This window comes from Trifolium pratense, linkage group LG3 (genome assembly GCF_020283565.1).
Source record: "Trifolium pratense cultivar HEN17-A07 linkage group LG3, ARS_RC_1.1, whole genome shotgun sequence".
NCBI classification, from domain to species: domain Eukaryota; kingdom Viridiplantae; phylum Streptophyta; class Magnoliopsida; order Fabales; family Fabaceae; genus Trifolium; species Trifolium pratense.
The window spans coordinates 27,944,831-27,966,974 of record NC_060061.1 but is presented as its reverse complement, the minus strand read 5'-3'; the positions used below and the strand labels follow the sequence as shown (position 1 = coordinate 27,966,974).

General features: G+C 31.6%; 1 long non-coding RNA gene across 1 annotated transcript; it reads left to right on the top strand.

Annotated features, from left to right (window-relative positions):
* The first annotated feature begins 251 nt into the window (after positions 1–251).
* Positions 252–3,193, top strand: LOC123917870. The gene is made up of 2 exons (XR_006812571.1): positions 252–773; positions 1,628–3,193. It is a non-coding gene; the product is annotated as an uncharacterized LOC123917870 (long non-coding RNA).
* The last annotated feature ends 18,951 nt before the right edge of the window (positions 3,194–22,144 follow it).

Below are 22,144 nucleotides of genomic sequence, written 5' to 3'. Positions count from 1 at the left end.
AATAAATTTAAATTTATTAGAGTATTAAATGAAAATAACTATGTTAAATGTGTTTCCTTGGTCTGTGTGATTTTTTCAAAGTGTTCCTTATAAAAAGGACCGGAGGGAGTATATCTTAACATGTGCCCTAAGGGTACATATTAATATGACCCAACAATAAATTTCAGATATACTATTTGAGTAACTAATTTTTTTTGGTGAGCACTTCTGTGCAGCATAATTTTCAGCTGCACCGGTGCAGTAGTCACGGATCTAATAGAAATTTGACACGTCAGCTCAAGCAAATTTCGCACAAAATCATTCGTGGCCCAGCTTTGTAGTTGCTTAGCATCTTTAATTGTACTCAGTTTATGTTTAATCATTTAAAGCTAAGTTAATTAACATCCAAAAGTAACCATGGTTTGTATTTAGTTATCTATTAAATTTTTTTTTACAGAAGATATTTGTTCATCTTTCAATCTAATCGGAACAAAATCATCTCTTCATCTTCCAACCACCATAGCCAACATCTCATCTTCCAACCACCGACAGTCTCAAAAGCACAACAACCGCTCTCCTCCGTACGACTGCGCCGCCAACCGTTCTCCTCCCTCCACCCTCGTTTTCACACCATGACTCAAATCACTCGCTTTCCCTCTTCTCTTTTCTTCCAGTTTAGAACCCTAAACTTTTCCCTCTTCTCTCGCTTTCACTCTTTTTCTATTCTATTTAAATTAGAACCCTAAATCTCATTTGTCCTCCAACAACAACAACGTCTCTACACCTCTGAGCAGGTAAAAGATTGATTTTTTATTTTATTATATTAGTTGTTTAAATTCATTGTGTTATTTTCTTACTCATTTTGATTTTTGTTTCTATTAGTGTTGGTTGGGATTGCAAATTGAGAGTTGGTGAAGTCTTGGGTTGAAGCCAAGAACTAGGAGATTCACCCCATTTTCATATTTTACCCAATTTATTTTTTGTTACTGATTTGTGTGCTAGGTTTTGTTTGATTTCTTACTTATTTTGTGCTTATATACAATGTTTATTATTTTCTGCTTTTGTTTCCAGATGTTTAACAAGATTTATAAACTCCTATTTGTGTTGTTTTTAAACTGGTGTGGGTTATAATTGTCAAACCAGTTTGTGTAATGTTTATGAACTTTGATTTTGATGACTTCTTGATGACTTTGTTTTGTGGTCTGAGAGCATGGACTTGGGTAGTGGGATAGTGGCTATAGACCAGGGACAATGAATATAGTAACATATTTTGTGGACATTTGTATTTAAAGTCGATTTTCAACTCCTTTCAATTTTGTTCGTTTCATGGCTTTTTGATGATGTTGTTCGTTTCCTGAACGAAAGTTCTAAACGGCTTGAGTGTTGGATTGAATTTCCTTTCCCACTCCATAATGGTACTTCAATTTTATTATACATTGTTATTTGTGCTTGTTATGATTATCTGTTTAATCCATTGAATTTGTATAATCTGATTATTTAAAAGGGATTAATTTTGTTGCTGACTTTTTTTAGCTGATAATTTCTTAATTTTGAGTTATTGTTATCTATCTCCAATATGCAGAAATATGAAATTGATAGTGGTTATAATCAGAATAATTTATGCCTTATGGTTGTGTGTTATTAACAGTTTGAATATCAAGGAGGCGGAGCGAGGAAGAAGATGAAGAAGGAGGCGGAGCGATGAAGATGAATGACAATAATAGTGGGTATCAAGGAGAGTGATCGGCGCATTCTGATGGTGTGGCAATTTTTTCAATGTACCAGGATTTTGGATTTTCCAATGAATTTGAATATTTCCTTGATCATTTTCAGGTGCTAGAATTGAAGAGAGGTGAAAAGGGTCAACAAAGAAACCAATATATCGGTCAAAATAAACTTGGATGGAAATGGGATTGCTGATTCTAGTTCTAGAATTCCCTTCCATTATCATATGCTTGATCTTAGTATTTTTGACTCAACCACACTATTATGTTCATGTTACTTCTTACCTATGAAGCACTAACATAAACACTTGAGATGACCCGGACACTAGAAAGTAATAAAAATTTAAGACAAATGGAAGTCATTGAATGTAATAACATGTGTCGGTTTCATGTCCAGTGACGATGCCAACACGTGTCTATTCGATGAGTGTCAATGCTCTATAGTTTTTAGTATATCCCGTTCTTGCTATTTGCTGCCTTTTATAACATAACATGAGATTTCAATCACTACACACACAGTCCAAAGATGAATGTTGTAACTTGTAAGGTCCGAAAGTGTATTATTCCATTGCGATTTCTTGTTGTAGTAGAATACCGAAAATAGTAATCATGTAGTAGATAGGTGCACGTGAGATGAATGATGGACTTGTCTATAGAAGAATAAATAGAAAGAGTTTAGGCTACCAAATGGCCTAAATATCTATTTTTATTTGCTTCATTTTATTAAAATAATTTGCTACTGATTTCAACACAAGGAGGTAGGGTCACATGTGACAGTGTGAATGTTTTTGCACTTTTATGAATCTTAGTCTGATTTTCTGTATAATTGGGCTTCTTAAATCTCTGTTTCCCTTCTTATACTTCATTTTCTGGTATTTAACCTTACAACTCAATAGAAGCTATTTTTTTTAATGTGCTCTAGAAGTTTGATAATATGCTTGTTTGAAACAAAGATGCAGTACCATTTTATCTTCCTCTTATGTTCTTAAAATTTAGATTGTTTCTCCAATGGTATCTAAAACTGGTTGATACCACTTTATTCTGGAAATTTGAAATTGAACACTTTCAAATGGTTGAATTGCTAATATATAGCCATTACAACTTGAATTTAATATTTAACGTTAGTTCTTTTTTTTTTTTTTTTACCAAAACTTTGGTTCTTTAGGTACTGGTGTAGCAGCTGAAGTGCAAATGATATATAGCACTTTATATGTAAAATAATATGAAAGAACTAGGCATTGGTGCTGGTTATCCGTTGCATCGAGTTATTTTCTAGATCAGTTAACTGACTTGGCATTGATTCTGTCAAGCTGATATATAGCTATGCAATCGGGTTTAATGTAGTTGCGATTTGTGACAAAGCTCACTAGTGCTTAGTTTGTATTCACTAGGCTTACATTGTAAATGGGTTTATACCCAAACTTTTATTGTAACCTATTATCTTCTACAAATTGTAACTATTATATATTAAATGAAAAAATTTGCTTGAATTGTCTCCATATTTTACTGTTGTGTTTATTTGAAGTAGTTCAACTTGATTTAATTGACGGGTTATAATAAAAGTGGAAGTAAAAATTCGACCCAAAGTTTTATCAAGTTATAACAGAACTGCAAGTAAAAATTAGAACCAAATGAAAATGCAAAGAAAATATAACAGACTTTGATGACCATTTCCATTTAGTGTACTTTATCAGTATACCTTATCAGTTGTTACCATATCAGTGTACCTGAAATTGCACTAATACACACACTAGCTAACTGAAATAATATAGTGTACCTTATCAGTATACCACAATATTACAAAACATAAAGATATGTTCATATTAGAATTTTCCATGTCCCAAATGTTAACACAACTAGCGAGTAACTTAAAGGCAAACTTAAATAAAATTTAAGAAATAATATGTGAACAATGAAAATACAAAAGTCAAAACAAATATAAAAAATCAATACAATATACCACCAAGACTTGAGATACCTTGATTGTCATATGATTTGCTTTGGTTTGGTTTAGGTCACAAAAATAAAAGAAATATAGTTAACATCACTTTAGTCTTGATTTACAAACATAAAATCCTTTTTGAAAACCTTTTAAGTTAGTAATTATCTCAAATAATATTAGAAGGGTCACAAGCAAATTAAGATATTCAACCCAATTACCCAAAAAAGTACACTAAAAAGAAAGAGCCTAACAACAAAAAAAAAGACAAATTAACTTGGTTAGAAACAATTTTTATTTACCTAAAAGACAAATTATACAAGATGTAATTATAAGGAGTGAAAATTACAAGCCTGCATAATATAGCAAGGAGCACCACGTGAAATCCTAATACAATGAAACTAAAGAAAGACAAATCCCACAAATAGGAAAAACCAATGCAAAAGATCAAAATATAACAACCATGGACAAAACAAAAACAAAGATTTCAATATCCTAATAATACCACCACACCAGACACGACAACAGCACCACCAGTTACTCATCACATACCTAATACCAGAAAAATATTCGTCTCACTCATTCTATTGTGCTGCTCAGAATCACAATTGAAATTCTTCATATTTGCAGGAGTATCAAAAGTGAATTCCACGTGAGATGATGGTGGATTCAATCTTGCTTCCTCTTGTACCTTCTCTTGAGCAGAGACAGTTGCAAACTTTGATGCTAGCTTTTCTCGTGTCCTCTCCAGAAAAGCTTTCTCCTTCTTCTTCTAATCTAAAGATTCAACAGATGATTGTATCGCCTCAAGTTCATCCATAGTATTACCAAGATTCACTTTGGCTTGTTTCAACTCCATTAAAATCATAATAGGTGACGACATAGCCGAAGAATACACAATATAATGCTGCCATGATTGGCAAAGGTATCGAAGCAAAAAATGCTCCAAATTTTCCTGGTTCAAAGGGAAATTATGAAGCATGAGATATCACTAAATTTATGTAACAAAGAGAATATCAAGTTACACAGATTATAAAATATGCTAAAATTATGAAATGGTGTTGTGCAGAGATTGTTTGTCTAGCATAACAAATACAGATACAAAAATCATAAAACCATCTGATATTGCCAATAATCCAGCATTTTCCTTTACACATTTACACGTAAATTTGAACTTTGATTCTCTTCTTTACTTAGTTGAATTATCACATCCGTATTATTCATAAAAACGACCCTAAAATGGGCCAAAAACCATAAAAATGACCCTAAACTAGGCCAAAAACCATAAAAACGACTACAAACACTAAAATAGGCCAAAAACCATAAAAACGACTATAAACACCAAAATTAGCCAAAAACCATAAAAACGACCCTAAAATTGCCCAAAAACTATAAAAACGACTACATACACTAAAATAGCCAAAAACCATAAAAACGACTACAAACACCAAAATTGCCCAAAAACCCAAATATCGACTCTAAAATAGGCCAAAAATCATAAAAACGACTACAAACACTAAAATTAGCCAAAAACCATAAAAACGACCTTAAATTGGCCAAAAACCATAAAACGACTACAAACACTAAAATTGGACAAAACCATAAAAACGACCCTAAAATTGGTCAATAACCATAAAAACGACTACAAACACTAAAGTTGGCCAAAAACAATAAAAACGACTACATACACTAAAATAGCCAAAAACCATAAAAACGACTACAAACACCAAAATTGCCCAAAAACCCAAATATCGACCCTAAAATAGGCCAAAACCATAAAAACGACTACAAACACTAAAATTGGCCAAAAACCATAAAAACGACAAAAAACAAAAAAATTGGCCAAAAACCATAAAAACGACTACAAACACTAAAATTGGCCAAAAACCATAAAAACGACAAAAAACAAAAAATTGGCCAAAAACCCAAATATCGACCCTAAAACAGGCCAAAAACCATAAAAACGACTACAAACACTAATTTTGGCCAAAACCCATAAAAACGACCTTAAAATAGGCCAAAAACCATAAAAACAACTACAAACTCTAAAATAGGCCAAAAACCATAAAAACAACTACAAACACTAAAATTGGCCAAAACCATAAAAACGACCCTAAAATTGGCCAAAAACCATAAAAACGACTACAAACACTAAAATTGGCCAAAAAGAATAAAACGACAATAAACACTAAAATTAGCCAAAAACCATAAAAACGACCCTAAAATAGGCCAAAAACCATAAAAACGATTACAAACACAAAAATTGGTTAAAAACGACTACAAACACTAAAATTGCCCGAAAACCATAAAAACGACTATAAACACTAAAATTAGCCAAAAACGATAAAAACGACCCTAAAATTGCCCAAAAACTATAAAAACGACTACAAACACTAAAATTGACCAAAACCCATAAAAACGATTACAAACACTAAAATTGCCCAAAAACCCAAATATCGACCCTAAAATAGGCCAAAAGTCATAAAAACGACTACAAACACTAAAATAGGCCAAAAACCATAAAAACGACTACAAATACTAAAATTGGCCAACAACCATAAAAACGACTGTAAACACTAATATTGGGCAAAAACCATAAAAACGACTACAAACACTAAAATTGGACAAAACCATAAAAACGACCCTAAAATTGGTCAATAACCATAAAAACACTACAAACACTAAAATTGGCCAAAAACAATAAAAACGACTACATACACTAAAATAGCCAAAAACCATAAAAACGACTACAAACACCAAAATTGCCCAAATATCGACCCTAAAATAGGCCAAAAACCATAAAAACGACTACAAACACTACAATAGTACAAAAACCATAAAAACGACTACAAACACTAATTTTGGCCAAAAACCATAAAAACGACCCTAAAATAGGCCAAAAACCATAAAAACAAGTACAAACTCTAAAATAGGCCAAAAACCATAAAAATGACTACAAACACTAAAATTGGCCAAAACCATAAAAACGACACTAAAATTGGCCAAAAACCATAAAAACGACTACAAACACTAAAATTGGCCAAAAAGAATAAAATGACTATAAACACTAAAATTTGCCAAAAACCTTAAAAACGACATTAAAATAGGACAAAAACTATAAAAACGACTACAAACACTAAAATTGCCCAAGAACCATAAAAACGACTATAAACACTAAAATTAGCCAAAAACGACCCTAAAATTGCGGACTACAAACACTAAAATTGAACAAAACCCATAAAAACGATTACAAACATTAAAATTGCCCAAAAACCCAAATATCGACCTTAAAATAGGCCAAAAACCATAAAAACGACCCTAAAATAGGCCAAAAACCATAAAAACGATAACAAACACTAAAATCGGACAAAAACCATAAAAACGACTACAAACACCAAAATTGCCCAAAAACCCAAATATCGACCCTAAAATAGTCCAAAAACCATAAAAACGACAAAAAACAAAAAAATTGGCCAAAAACCCAAATATCGACCCTAAAACAGGCCAAAAATCATAAAAACGACTACAAACACTAAAATAGTACAAAAACCATAAAAACGACTACAGACACTAATTTTGGCCAAAAACCATAAAAACGACCCTAAAATAGGACAAAAACCATAAAAACAACTACAAACTCTAAAATAGGCCAAAAACCATAAAAACGACTACAAACACTAAAATTGACCAAAAAGAATAAAACGACTATAAACACTAAAATTGGCCAAAAACTATAAAAACGACCCTAAAATAGGCCAAAAACCATAAAAACGACTACAAACACTAATTTTGGCCAAAAACCATAAAAACGACCCTAAAATAGGCCAAAAACCATAAAAACAACTACAAACTATAAAATAAGCCAAAAACCATAAAAACGACTACAAACACTAATTTTGGCCAAAAACCATAAAAACCACCCTAAAATTGGCCAAAAACCATAAAAACGACTACAGACACTAAAATTGTGCCCAAAAACCATAAAAACGACTAAAAACACCAAAATTGGCCAAAAACCCAAATATCGACCCTAAAATAGGCCAAAAACCATAAAAACGACTACAAACACTAAAATAGCCCAAAAACCATAAAAATGACTAAAAAACTGGCCAACAACCATAAAAATGACTACAAACACTAAAATTGGCCAAAAAGAATAAAACGACAATAAAACACTAAAATTGGCCAAAAACCATAAAAACGACCCTAAAATAGGCCAAAAACCATAAAAACGACTACAAACACTAAAATTGGTTAAAAACCATAAAAACGACTACGAACACTAAAATTGCCCAAAAACCATAAAAACGACTATAAACACTAAAATTAGCCAAAAACGATAAAGACGACCCTAAAATTGCCCAAAAACTATAAAACGACTACAAACACTAAAATTGTGCCCAAAAACCATAAAAACGACTAAAAACACAAAAATTGGCCAAAAACCCAAATATCGACCCTAAAATAGGCCAAAAACCATAAAAACGACGACAAACACTAAAATAGCCCAAAAACCATAAAAACGATTAAAAAATTGGCCAACAACCATAAAAACGACTATAAACACTAATATTGGCCAAAAACCATAAAAACGACCCTAAAATAGGCGAAAAACCATAAAAATGACTATAAACACTAAAATTGGCCAAAACCCATAAAAACGATTACATCACTAAAATTGCCCAAAAACCCAAATATCGACCCTAAAATAGGCCAAAAGTCATAAAAACGACTACAAACACTAAAATAGGCCAAAAACCATAAAAACGACCCTAAAATTGGTCAATAACCATAAAAACAACTACAAACACTAAAATTGGCCAAAAACAATAAAAACGACTACATACACTAAAATAGCTAAAAACCATAAAAACGACTGCAAACACCAAAATTGGCCAAAAACCCAAATATCGACTCTTAAATAGGCCAAAAACCATAAAACGACTACAAACACTAAAATTAGCCAAAACCCATAAAAACGATTACATCACTAAAATTGCCCAAAAACCCAAATATCGACCCTAAAATAGGCCAAAAACCATAAAAACGACGACAAACACTAAAATTAGCCAAAAACCATAAAAACAACCTTAAATTGGCCAAAAACCATAAAACGACTACAAACACTAAAATTGGCCAAAACCATAAAAACGACCCTAAAATTGGTCAATAACCATAAAAACGACTACAAACACTAAAATAGGCCAAAAACCATAAAAACGACTACAAACACTAAAATAGCCCAAAAACCCTAAAAACGACTACAAAATTGGCCAACAACCATAAAAACGACTATAAACACTAAAATTGGCCAAAACCATAAAAACGACCCTAAAATTGGCCAAAAACCATAAAAACGACCCTAAAATAGGCCAAAAACCATAAAAACAACTACAAACTCTAAAATAGGCCAAAAACCATAAAAACGACTACAAACACTAAAATTGGCCAAAAACAATAAAAACGACTACATACACTAAAATAGGCCAAAAACCATAAAAACGACTAAAAAATTGGCCAACAACCATAAAAACGACTATAAACACTAATATTGGTCAAAAACCATAAAAACGACCCTAAAATAGGCCAAAAACCATAAAATCAACTACAAACTCTAAAATTGGCCAAAAACCATAAAACGACTACAAACACTAAAATTGGCCAAAAACCATAAAAACGACTATAAACACCAAAATTAGCCAAAAACCATAAAAACGACCCTAAAATTGCCCAAAAACTATAAAAACGACTACATACACTAAAATTGACCAAAACCCATAAAAACGATTACAAACACTAAAATTGCCCAAAAACCCAAATATCGACCCTAAAATAGGCCAAAAGTCATAAAAACGACTACAAACACTAAAATAGGCCAAAAACCATAAAAACGACTACAAATACTAAAATTGGCCAACAACCATAAAAACGACTGTAAACACTAATATTGGGCAAAAACCATAAAAACGACTACAAACACTAAAATTGGACAAAACCATAAAAACGACCCTAAAATTGGTCAATAACCATAAAAACACTACAAACACTAAAATTGGCCAAAAACAATAAAAACGACTACATACACTAAAATAGCCAAAAACCATAAAAACGACCCTAAAATAGGCCAAAAACCATAAAAACGATTACAAACACAAAAATTGGTTAAAAACGACTACAAACACTAAAATTGCCCGAAAACCATAAAAACGACTATAAACACTAAAATTGGACAAAACCATAAAAACGACCCTAAAATTGGTCAATAACCATAAAAACACTACAAACACTAAAATTGGCCAAAAACAATAAAAACGACTACATACACTAAATTAGCCAAAAACCATAAAAACGACCCTAAAATAGGCCAAAAACCATAAAAACGATTACAAACACAAAAATTGGTTAAAAACGACTACAAACACTAAAATTGCCCGAAAACCATAAAAACGACTATAAACACTAAAATTAGCCAAAAACGATAAAAACGACCCTAAAATTGCCCAAAAACTATAAAAACGACTACAAACACTAAAATTGACCAAAACCCATAAAAACGATTACAAACACTAAAATTGCCCAAAAACCCAAATATCGACCCTAAAATAGGCCAAAAGTCATAAAAACGACTACAAACACTAAAATAGGCCAAAAACCATAAAAACGACTACAAATACTAAAATTGGCCAAAAAGAATAAAATGACTATAAACACTAAAATTTGCCAAAAACCTTAAAAACGACATTAAAATAGGACAAAAACTATAAAAACGACTACAAACACTAAAATTGCCCAAGAACCATAAAAACGACTATAAACACTAAAATTAGCCAAAAACGACCCTAAAATTGCGGACTACAAACACTAAAATTGAACAAAACCCATAAAAACGATTACAAACACTAAAATTGCCCAAAAACCCAAATATCGACCTTAAAATAGGCCAAAAACCATAAAAACGACCCTAAAATAGGCCAAAAACCATAAAAACGATAACAAACACTAAAATCGGACAAAAACCATAAAAACGACTACAAACACCAAAATTGCCCAAAAACCCAAATATCGACCCTAAAATAGTCCAAAAACCATAAAAACGACAAAAAACAAAAAAATTGGCCAAAAACCCAAATATCGACCCTAAAACAGGCCAAAAATCATAAAAACGACTACAAACACTAAAATAGTACAAAAACCATAAAAACGACTACAGACACTAATTTTGGCCAAAAACCATAAAAACGACCCTAAAATAGGACAAAAACCATAAAAACAACTACAAACTCTAAAATAGGCCAAAAACCATAAAAACGACTACAAACACTAAAATTGACCAAAAAGAATAAAACGACTATAAACACTAAAATTGGCCAAAAACTATAAAAACGACCCTAAAATAGGCCAAAAACCATAAAAACGACTACAAACACTAATTTTGGCCAAAAACCATAAAAACGACCCTAAAATAGGCCAAAAACCATAAAAACAACTACAAACTATAAAATAAGCCAAAAACCATAAAAACGACTACAAACACTAATTTTGGCCAAAAACCATAAAAACCACCCTAAAATTGGCCAAAAACCATAAAAACGACTACAGACACTAAAATTGTGCCCAAAAACCATAAAAACGACTAAAAACACCAAAATTGGCCAAAAACCCAAATATCGACCCTAAAATAGGCCAAAAACCATAAAAACGACTACAAACACTAAAATAGCCCAAAAACCATAAAAATGACTAAAAAACTGGCCAACAACCATAAAAATGACTACAAACACTAAAATTGGCCAAAAAGAATAAAACGACTATAAAACACTAAAATTGGCCAAAAACCATAAAAACGACCCTAAAATAGGCCAAAAACCATAAAAACGACTACAAACACTAAAATTGGTTAAAAACCATAAAAACGACTACGAACACTAAAATTGCCCAAAAACCATAAAAACGACTATAAACACTAAAATTAGCCAAAAACGATAAAGACGACCCTAAAATTGCCCAAAAACTATAAAACGACTACAAACACTAAAATTGTGCCCAAAAACCATAAAAACGACTAAAAACACAAAAATTGGCCAAAAACCCAAATATCGACCCTAAAATAGGCCAAAAACCATAAAAACGACGACAAACACTAAAATAGCCCAAAAACCATAAAAACGATTAAAAAATTGGCCAACAACCATAAAAACGACTATAAACACTAATATTGGCCAAAAACCATAAAAACGACCCTAAAATAGGCGAAAAACCATAAAAATGACTATAAACACTAAAATTGGCCAAAACCCATAAAAACGATTACATCACTAAAATTGCCCAAAAACCCAAATATCGACCCTAAAATAGGCCAAAAGTCATAAAAACGACTACAAACACTAAAATAGGCCAAAAACCATAAAAACGACCCTAAAATTGGTCAATAACCATAAAAACAACTACAAACACTAAAATTGGCCAAAAACAATAAAAACGACTACATACACTAAAATAGCTAAAAACCATAAAAACGACTGCAAACACCAAAATTGGCCAAAAACCCAAATATCGACTCTTAAATAGGCCAAAAACCATAAAACGACTACAAACACTAAAATTAGCCAAAACCCATAAAAACGATTACATCACTAAAATTGCCCAAAAACCCAAATATCGACCCTAAAATAGGCCAAAAACCATAAAAACGACGACAAACACTAAAATTAGCCAAAAACCATAAAAACAACCTTAAATTGGCCAAAAACCATAAAACGACTACAAACACTAAAATTGGCCAAAACCATAAAAACGACCCTAAAATTGGTCAATAACCATAAAAACGACTACAAACACTAAAATAGGCCAAAAACCATAAAAACGACTACAAACACTAAAATAGCCCAAAAACCCTAAAAACGACTACAAAATTGGCCAACAACCATAAAAACGACTATAAACACTAAAATTGGCCAAAACCATAAAAACGACCCTAAAATTGGCCAAAAACCATAAAAACGACCCTAAAATAGGCCAAAAACCATAAAAACAACTACAAACTCTAAAATAGGCCAAAAACCATAAAAACGACTACAAACACTAAAATTGGCCAAAAACAATAAAAACGACTACATACACTAAAATAGGCCAAAAACCATAAAAACGACTAAAAAATTGGCCAACAACCATAAAAACGACTATAAACACTAATATTGGTCAAAAACCATAAAAACGACCCTAAAATAGGCCAAAAACCATAAAATCAACTACAAACTCTAAAATTGGCCAAAAACCATAAAACGACTACAAACACTAAAATTGGCCAAAAACCATAAAAACGACTATAAACACCAAAATTAGCCAAAAACCATAAAAACGACCCTAAAATTGCCCAAAAACTATAAAAACGACTACATACACTAAAATAGCCAAAAACCATAAAAACGACTACAAACACCAAAATTGCCCAAAAACCCAAATATCGACTCTAAAATAGGCCAAAAATCATAAAAACGACTACAAACACTAAAATTAGCCAAAAACCATAAAAACGACCTTAAATTGGCCAAAAACCATAAAACGACTACAAACACTAAAATTGGACAAAACCATAAAAACGACCCTAAAATTGGTCAATAACCATAAAAACGACTACAAACACTAAAGTTGGCCAAAAACAATAAAAACGACTACATACACTAAAATAGCCAAAAACCATAAAAACGACTACAAACACCAAAATTGCCCAAAAACCCAAATATCGACCCTAAAATAGGCCAAAACCATAAAAACGACTACAAACACTAAAATTGGCCAAAAACCATAAAAACGACAAAAAACAAAAAAATTGGCCAAAAACCATAAAAACGACTACAAACACTAAAATTGGCCAAAAACCATAAAAACGACAAAAAACAAAAAAATTGGCCAAAAACCCAAATATCGACCCTAAAACAGGCCAAAAACCATAAAAACGACTACAAACACTAATTTTGGCCAAAACCCATAAAAACGACCTTAAAATAGGCCAAAAACCATAAAAACAACTACAAACTCTAAAATAGGCCAAAAACCATAAAAACAACTACAAACACTAAAATTGGCCAAAACCATAAAAACGACCCTAAAATTGGCCAAAAACCATAAAAACGACTACAAACACTAAAATTGGCCAAAAAGAATAAAACGACAATAAACACTAAAATTAGCCAAAAACCATAAAAACGACCCTAAAATAGGCCAAAAACCATAAAAACGATTACAAACACAAAAATTGGTTAAAAACGACTACAAACACTAAAATTGCCCGAAAACCATAAAAACGACTATAAACACTAAAATTTGCCAAAAACGATAAAAACGACCCTAAAATTGCCCAAAAACTATAAAAACGACTACAAACACTAAAATTGACCAAAACCCATAAAAACGATTACAAACACTAAAATTGCCCAAAAACCCAAATATCGACCCTAAAATAGGCCAAAAGTCATAAAAACGACTACAAACACTAAAATAGGCCAAAAACCATAAAAACGACTACAAATACTAAAATTGGCCAACAACCATAAAAACGACTGTAAACACTTATATTGGGCAAAAACCATAAAAACGACCCTAAAATAGGCCACAAACCATAAAAACGACTACAAACACTAAAATTGGACAAAACCATAAAAACGACCCTAAAATTGGTCAATAACCATAAAAACACTACAAACACTAAAATTGGCCAAAAACAATAAAAACGACTACATACACTAAAATAGCCAAAAACCATAAAAACGACTACAAACACCAAAATTGCCCAAATATCGACCCTAAAATAGGCCAAAAACCATAAAAACGACTACAAACACTAAAATAGTACAAAAACCATAAAAACGACTACAAACACTAATTTTGGCCAAAACCATAAAAACGACTACAAACACTAAAATTGGCCAAAAAGAATAAAATGACTATAAACACTAAAATTTGCCAAAAACCTTAAAAACGACCCTAAAATAGGACAAAAACTATAAAAACGACTACAAACACTAAAATTGCCCAAGAACCATAAAAACGACTATAAACACTAAAATTAGCCAAAAACGACCCTAAAATTGCGGACTACAAACACTAAAATTGAACAAAACCCATAAAAACGATTACAAACACTAAAATTGCCCAAAAACCCAAATATCGACCTTAAAATAGGCCAAAAATCATAAAAACGACCCTAAAATAGGCCAAAAACCATAAAAACGATAACAAACACTAAAATTGGACAAAACCATAAAAACGACCCTAAAATTGGTCAATAACCATAAAAACGACTACAAACACTAAAGTTGGCCAAAAACAATAAAAACGACTACATACACTAAAATAGCCAAAAACCATAAAAACGACTACAAACACCAAAATTGCCCAAAAACCCAAATATCGACCCTAAAATAGGCCAAAACCATAAAAACGACTACAAACACTAAAATTGGCCAAAAACCATAAAAACGACAAAAAACAAAAAAATTGGCCAAAAACCATAAAAACGACTACAAACACTAAAATTGGCCAAAAACCATAAAAACGACAAAAAACAAAAAAATTGGCCAAAAACCCAAATATCGACCCTAAAACAGGCCAAAAACCATAAAAACGACTACAAACACTAATTTTGGCCAAAACCCATAAAAACGACCTTAAAATAGGCCAAAAACCATAAAAACAACTACAAACTCTAAAATAGGCCAAAAACCATAAAAACAACTACAAACACTAAAATTGGCCAAAACCATAAAAACGACCCTAAAATTGGCCAAAAACCATAAAAACGACTACAAACACTAAAATTGGCCAAAAAGAATAAAACGACAATAAACACTAAAATTAGCCAAAAACCATAAAAACGACCCTAAAATAGGCCAAAAACCATAAAAACGATTACAAACACAAAAATTGGTTAAAAACGACTACAAACACTAAAATTGCCCGAAAACCATAAAAACGACTATAAACACTAAAATTTGCCAAAAACGATAAAAACGACCCTAAAATTGCCCAAAAACTATAAAAACGACTACAAACACTAAAATTGACCAAAACCCATAAAAACGATTACAAACACTAAAATTGCCCAAAAACCCAAATATCGACCCTAAAATAGGCCAAAAGTCATAAAAACGACTACAAACACTAAAATAGGCCAAAAACCATAAAAACGACTACAAATACTAAAATTGGCCAACAACCATAAAAACGACTGTAAACACTTATATTGGGCAAAAACCATAAAAACGACCCTAAAATAGGCCACAAACCATAAAAACGACTACAAACACTAAAATTGGACAAAACCATAAAAACGACCCTAAAATTGGTCAATAACCATAAAAACACTACAAACACTAAAATTGGCCAAAAACAATAAAAACGACTACATACACTAAAATAGCCAAAAACCATAAAAACGACTACAAACACCAAAATTGCCCAAATATCGACCCTAAAATAGGCCAAAAACCATAAAAACGACTACAAACACTAAAATAGTACAAAAACCATAAAAACGACTACAAACACTAATTTTGGCCAAAACCATAAAAACGACTACAAACACTAAAATTGGCCAAAAAGAATAAAATGACTATAAACACTAAAATTTGCCAAAAACCTTAAAAACGACCCTAAAATAGGACAAAAACTATAAAAACGACTACAAACACTAAAATTGCCCAAGAACCATAAAAACGACTATAAACACTAAAATTAGCCAAAAACGACCCTAAAATTGCGGACTACAAACACTAAAATTGAACAAAACCCATAAAAACGATTACAAACACTAAAATTGCCCAAAAACCCAAATATCGACCTTAAAATAGGCCAAAAATCATAAAAACGACCCTAAAATAGGCCAAAAACCATAAAAACGATAACAAACACTAAAATCGGACAAAAACCATAAAAACGACTACAAACACCAAAATTGCCCAAAAACCCAAATATCGACCCTAAAATAGGCCAAAACCATAAAAACGACTACAAACACTAAAATTGGCCAAAAACCATAAAAACGACAAAAAACAAAAAAATTGGCCAAAAACCATAAAAACGACTACAAACACTAAAATTGGCCAAAAACCATAAAAACGACAAAAAACAAAAAAATTGGCCAAAAACCCAAATATCGACCCTAAAACAGGCCAAAAACCATAAAAACGACTACAAACACTAATTTTGGCCAAAACCCATAAAAACGACCTTAAAATAGGCCAAAAACCATAAAAACAACTACAAACTCTAAAATAGGCCAAAAACCATAAAAACAACTACAAACACTAAAATTGGCCAAAACCATAAAAACGACCCTAAAATTGGCCAAAAACCATAAAAACGACTACAAACACTAAAATTGGCCAAAAAGAATAAAACGACAATAAACACTAAAATTAGCCAAAAACCATAAAAACGACCCTAAAATAGGCCAAAAACCATAAAAACGATTACAAACACAAAAATTGGTTAAAAACGACTACAAACACTAAAATTGCCCGAAAACCATAAAAACGACTATAAACACTAAAATTTGCCAAAAACGATAAAAACGACCCTAAAATTGCCCAAAAACTATAAAAACGACTACAAACACTAAAATTGACCAAAACCCATAAAAACGATTACAAACACTAAAATTGCCCAAAAACCCAAATATCGACCCTAAAATAGGCCAAAAGTCATAAAAACGACTACAAACACTAAAATAGGCCAAAAACCATAAAAACGACTACAAATACTAAAATTGGCCAACAACCATAAAAACGACTGTAAACACTTATATTGGGCAAAAACCATAAAAACGACCCTAAAATAGGCCACAAACCATAAAAACGACTACAAACACTAAAATTGGACAAAACCATAAAAACGACCCTAAAATTGGTCAATAACCATAAAAACACTACAAACACTAAAATTGGCCAAAAACAATAAAAACGACTACATACACTAAAATAGCCAAAAACCATAAAAACGACTACAAACACCAAAATTGCCCAAATATCGACCCTAAAATAGGCCAAAAACCATAAAAACGACTACAAACACTAAAATAGTACAAAAACCATAAAAACGACTACAAACACTAATTTTGGCCAAAACCATAAAAACGACTACAAACACTAAAATTGGCCAAAAAGAATAAAATGACTATAAACACTAAAATTTGCCAAAAACCTTAAAAACGACCCTAAAATAGGACAAAAACTATAAAAACGACTACAAACACTAAAATTGCCCAAGAACCATAAAAACGACTATAAACACTAAAATTAGCCAAAAACGACCCTAAAATTGCGGACTACAAACACTAAAATTGAACAAAACCCATAAAAACGATTACAAACACTAAAATTGCCCAAAAACCCAAATATCGACCTTAAAATAGGCCAAAAATCATAAAAACGACCCTAAAATAGGCCAAAAACCATAAAAACGATAACAAACACTAAAATCGGACAAAAACCATAAAAACGACTACAAACACCAAAATTGCCCAAAAACCCAAATATCGACCCTAAAATAGGCCAAAACCATAAAAACGACTACAAACACTAAAATTGGCCAAAAACCATAAAAACGACAAAAAACAAAAAAATTGGCCAAAAACCATAAAAACGACTACAAACACTAAAATTGGCCAAAAACCATAAAAACGACAAAAAACAAAAAAATTGGCCAAAAACCCAAATATCGACCCTAAAACAGGCCAAAAACCATAAAAACGACTACAAACACTAATTTTGGCCAAAACCCATAAAAACGACCTTAAAATAGGCCAAAAACCATAAAAACAACTACAAACTCTAAAATAGGCCAAAAACCATAAAAACAACTACAAACACTAAAATTGGCCAAAACCATAAAAACGACCCTAAAATTGGCCAAAAACCATAAAAACGACTACAAACACTAAAATTGGCCAAAAAGAATAAAACGACAATAAACACTAAAATTAGCCAAAAACCATAAAAACGACCCTAAAATAGGCCAAAAACCATAAAAACGATTACAAACACAAAAATTGGTTAAAAACGACTACAAACACTAAAATTGCCCGAAAACCATAAAAACGACTATAAACACTAAAATTTGCCAAAAACGATAAAAACGACCCTAAAATTGCCCAAAAACTATAAAAACGACTACAAACACTAAAATTGACCAAAACCCATAAAAACGATTACAAACACTAAAATTGCCCAAAAACCCAAATATCGACCCTAAAATAGGCCAAAAGTCATAAAAACGACTACAAACACTAAAATAGGCCAAAAACCATAAAAACGACTACAAATACTAAAATTGGCCAACAACCATAAAAACGACTGTAAACACTTATATTGGGCAAAAACCATAAAAACGACCCTAAAATAGGCCACAAACCATAAAAACGACTACAAACACTAAAATTGGACAAAACCATAAAAACGACCCTAAAATTGGTCAATAACCATAAAAACACTACAAACACTAAAATTGGCCAAAAACAATAAAAACGACTACATACACTAAAATAGCCAAAAACCATAAAAACGACTACAAACACCAAAATTGCCCAAATATCGACCCTAAAATAGGCCAAAAACCATAAAAACGACTACAAACACTAAAATAGTACAAAAACCATAAAAACGACTACAAACACTAATTTTGGCCAAAACCATAAAAACGACTACAAACACTAAAATTGGCCAAAAAGAATAAAATGACTATAAACACTAAAATTTGCCAAAAACCTTAAAAACGACCCTAAAATAGGACAAAAACTATAAAAACGACTACAAACACTAAAATTGCCCAAGAACCATAAAAACGACTATAAACACTAAAATTAGCCAAAAACGACCCTAAAATTGCGGACTACAAACACTAAAATTGAACAAAACCCATAAAAACGATTACAAACACTAAAATTGCCCAAAAACCCAAATATCGACCTTAAAATAGGCCAAAAATCATAAAAACGACCCTAAAATAGGCCAAAAACCATAAAAACGATAACAAACACTAAAATCGGACAAAAACCATAAAAACGACTACAAACACCAAAATTGCCCAAAAACCCAAATATCGACCCTAAAATAGTCCAAAAACCATAAAAACGACAAAAAACAAAAAAATTGGCCAAAAACCCAAATATCGACCCTAAAACAGGCCAAAAATCATAAAAACGACTACAAACACTAAAATAGTACAAAAACCATAAAAACGACTACAGACACTAATTTTGGCCAAAAACCATAAAAACGACCCTAAAATAGGCCAAAAACCATAAAAACAACTACAAACTCTAAAATAGGCCAAAAACCATAAAAACGACTACAAACACTAAAATTGACCAAAAAGAATAAAACGACTATAAACACTAAAATTGGCCAAAAACTATAAAAACGACCCTAAAATAGGCCAAAAACCATAAAAACGACTACAAACACTAATTTTGGCCAAAAACCATAAAAACGACCCTAAAATAGGCCAAAAACCATAAAAACAACTACAAACTATAAAATAAGCCAAAAACCATAAAAACGACTACAAACACTAATTTTGGCCAAAAACCATAAAAACCACCCTAAAATTGGCCAAAAACCATAAAAACGACTACAAACACTAAAATTGTGCCCAAAAACCATAAAAACGACTAAAAACACCAAAATTGGCCAAAAACCCAAATATCGACCCTAAAATAGGCCAAAAACCATAAAAACGACTACAAACACTAAAATAGCCCAAAAACCATAAAAATGACTAAAAAACTGGCCAACAACCATAAAAATTACTACAAACACTAAAATTGGCCAAAAAGAATAAAACGACTATAAAACACTAAAATTGGCCAAAAACCATAAAAACGACCCTAAAATAGGCCAAAAACCATAAAAACGACTACAAACACTAAAATTGGTTAAAAACCATAAAAACGACTACGAACACTAAAATTGCCCAAAAACCATAAAAACGACTATAAACACTAAAATTAGCCAAAAACGATAAAGACGACCCTAAAATTGCCCAAAAACTATAAAAACGACTACAAACACTAAAATTGTGCCCAAAAACCATAAAAACGACTAAAAACACAAAAATTGGCCAAAAACCCAAATATCGACCCTAAAATAGGCCTAAAACCATAAAAACGACGACAAACACTAAAATAGCCCAAAAACCATAAAAACGATTAAAAAATTGGCCAACAACCATAAAAACGACTATAAACACTAATATTGGCCAAAAACCATAAAAACGACCCTAAAATAGGCCAAAAACCATAAAATCAAATACAAACTCTAAAATTGGCCAAAAACCATAAAACGACTACAAACACTAAAATTGGCCAAAAACCCAAATATCGACCCTAAAATAGGCCAAAAGTCATAAAAACGACTACAAACACTAAAATTGGCCAAAAACAATAAAAACGACTACATACACTAAAATAGCTAAAAACCATAAAAACGACTGCAAACACCAAAATTGGCCAAAAACCCAAATATCGTCCCTTAAATAGGCCAAAAACCATAAAAACGACTACAAACACTAAAATTAGCCAAAAACCATAAAAACAACCTTAAATTGGCCAAAAACCATAAAACGACTACAAACACTAAAATTAGCCAAAACCCATAAAAACGATTACATCACTAAAATTGCCCAAAAACCCAAATATCGACCCTAAAATAGGCCAAAAACCATAAAAACGACGACAAACACTAAAATTAGCCAAAAACCATAAAAACAACCTTAAATTGGCCAAAAACCATAAAACGACTACAAACACTAAAATTGGCCAAAACCATAAAAACGACCCTAAAATTGGTCAATAACCATAAAAACGACTACAAACACTAAAATAGGCCAAAAACCATAAAAACGACTACAAACACTAAAATAGCCCAAAAACCCTAAAAACGACTACAAAATTGGCCAACAACCATAAAAACGACTATAAACACTAAAATTGGCCAAAACCATAAAAACGACCCTAAAATTGGCCAAAAACCATAAAAACGACCCTAAAATAGACCAAAAACCATAAAAACAACTACAAACTCTAAAATAGGCCAAAAACCATAAAAACGACTACAAACACTAAAATTGGCCAAAAAGAATAAAACGACTATAAACACTAAAATTGGCCAAAAACCATAAAAACGACTACAAACACTAAAATTGGTTAAAAACCATAAAAACGACTACGAACACTAAAATTGCCCAAAAACCATAAAAACGACTATAAACACGAAAATTAGCCAAAAACGATAAAGACGACCCTAAAATTGCCCAAAAACCATAAAAACGACTACAAACACTAAAATTGTGCCCAAAAACCATAAAAACGACTAAAAACACAAAAATACGCCAAAAACCCAAATATCGACCCTAAAATAGGCCAAAAACCATAAAAACGACGACAAACACTAAAATAGCCCAAAAACCATAAAAACGACTAAAAAATTGGCCAACAACCATAAAAACG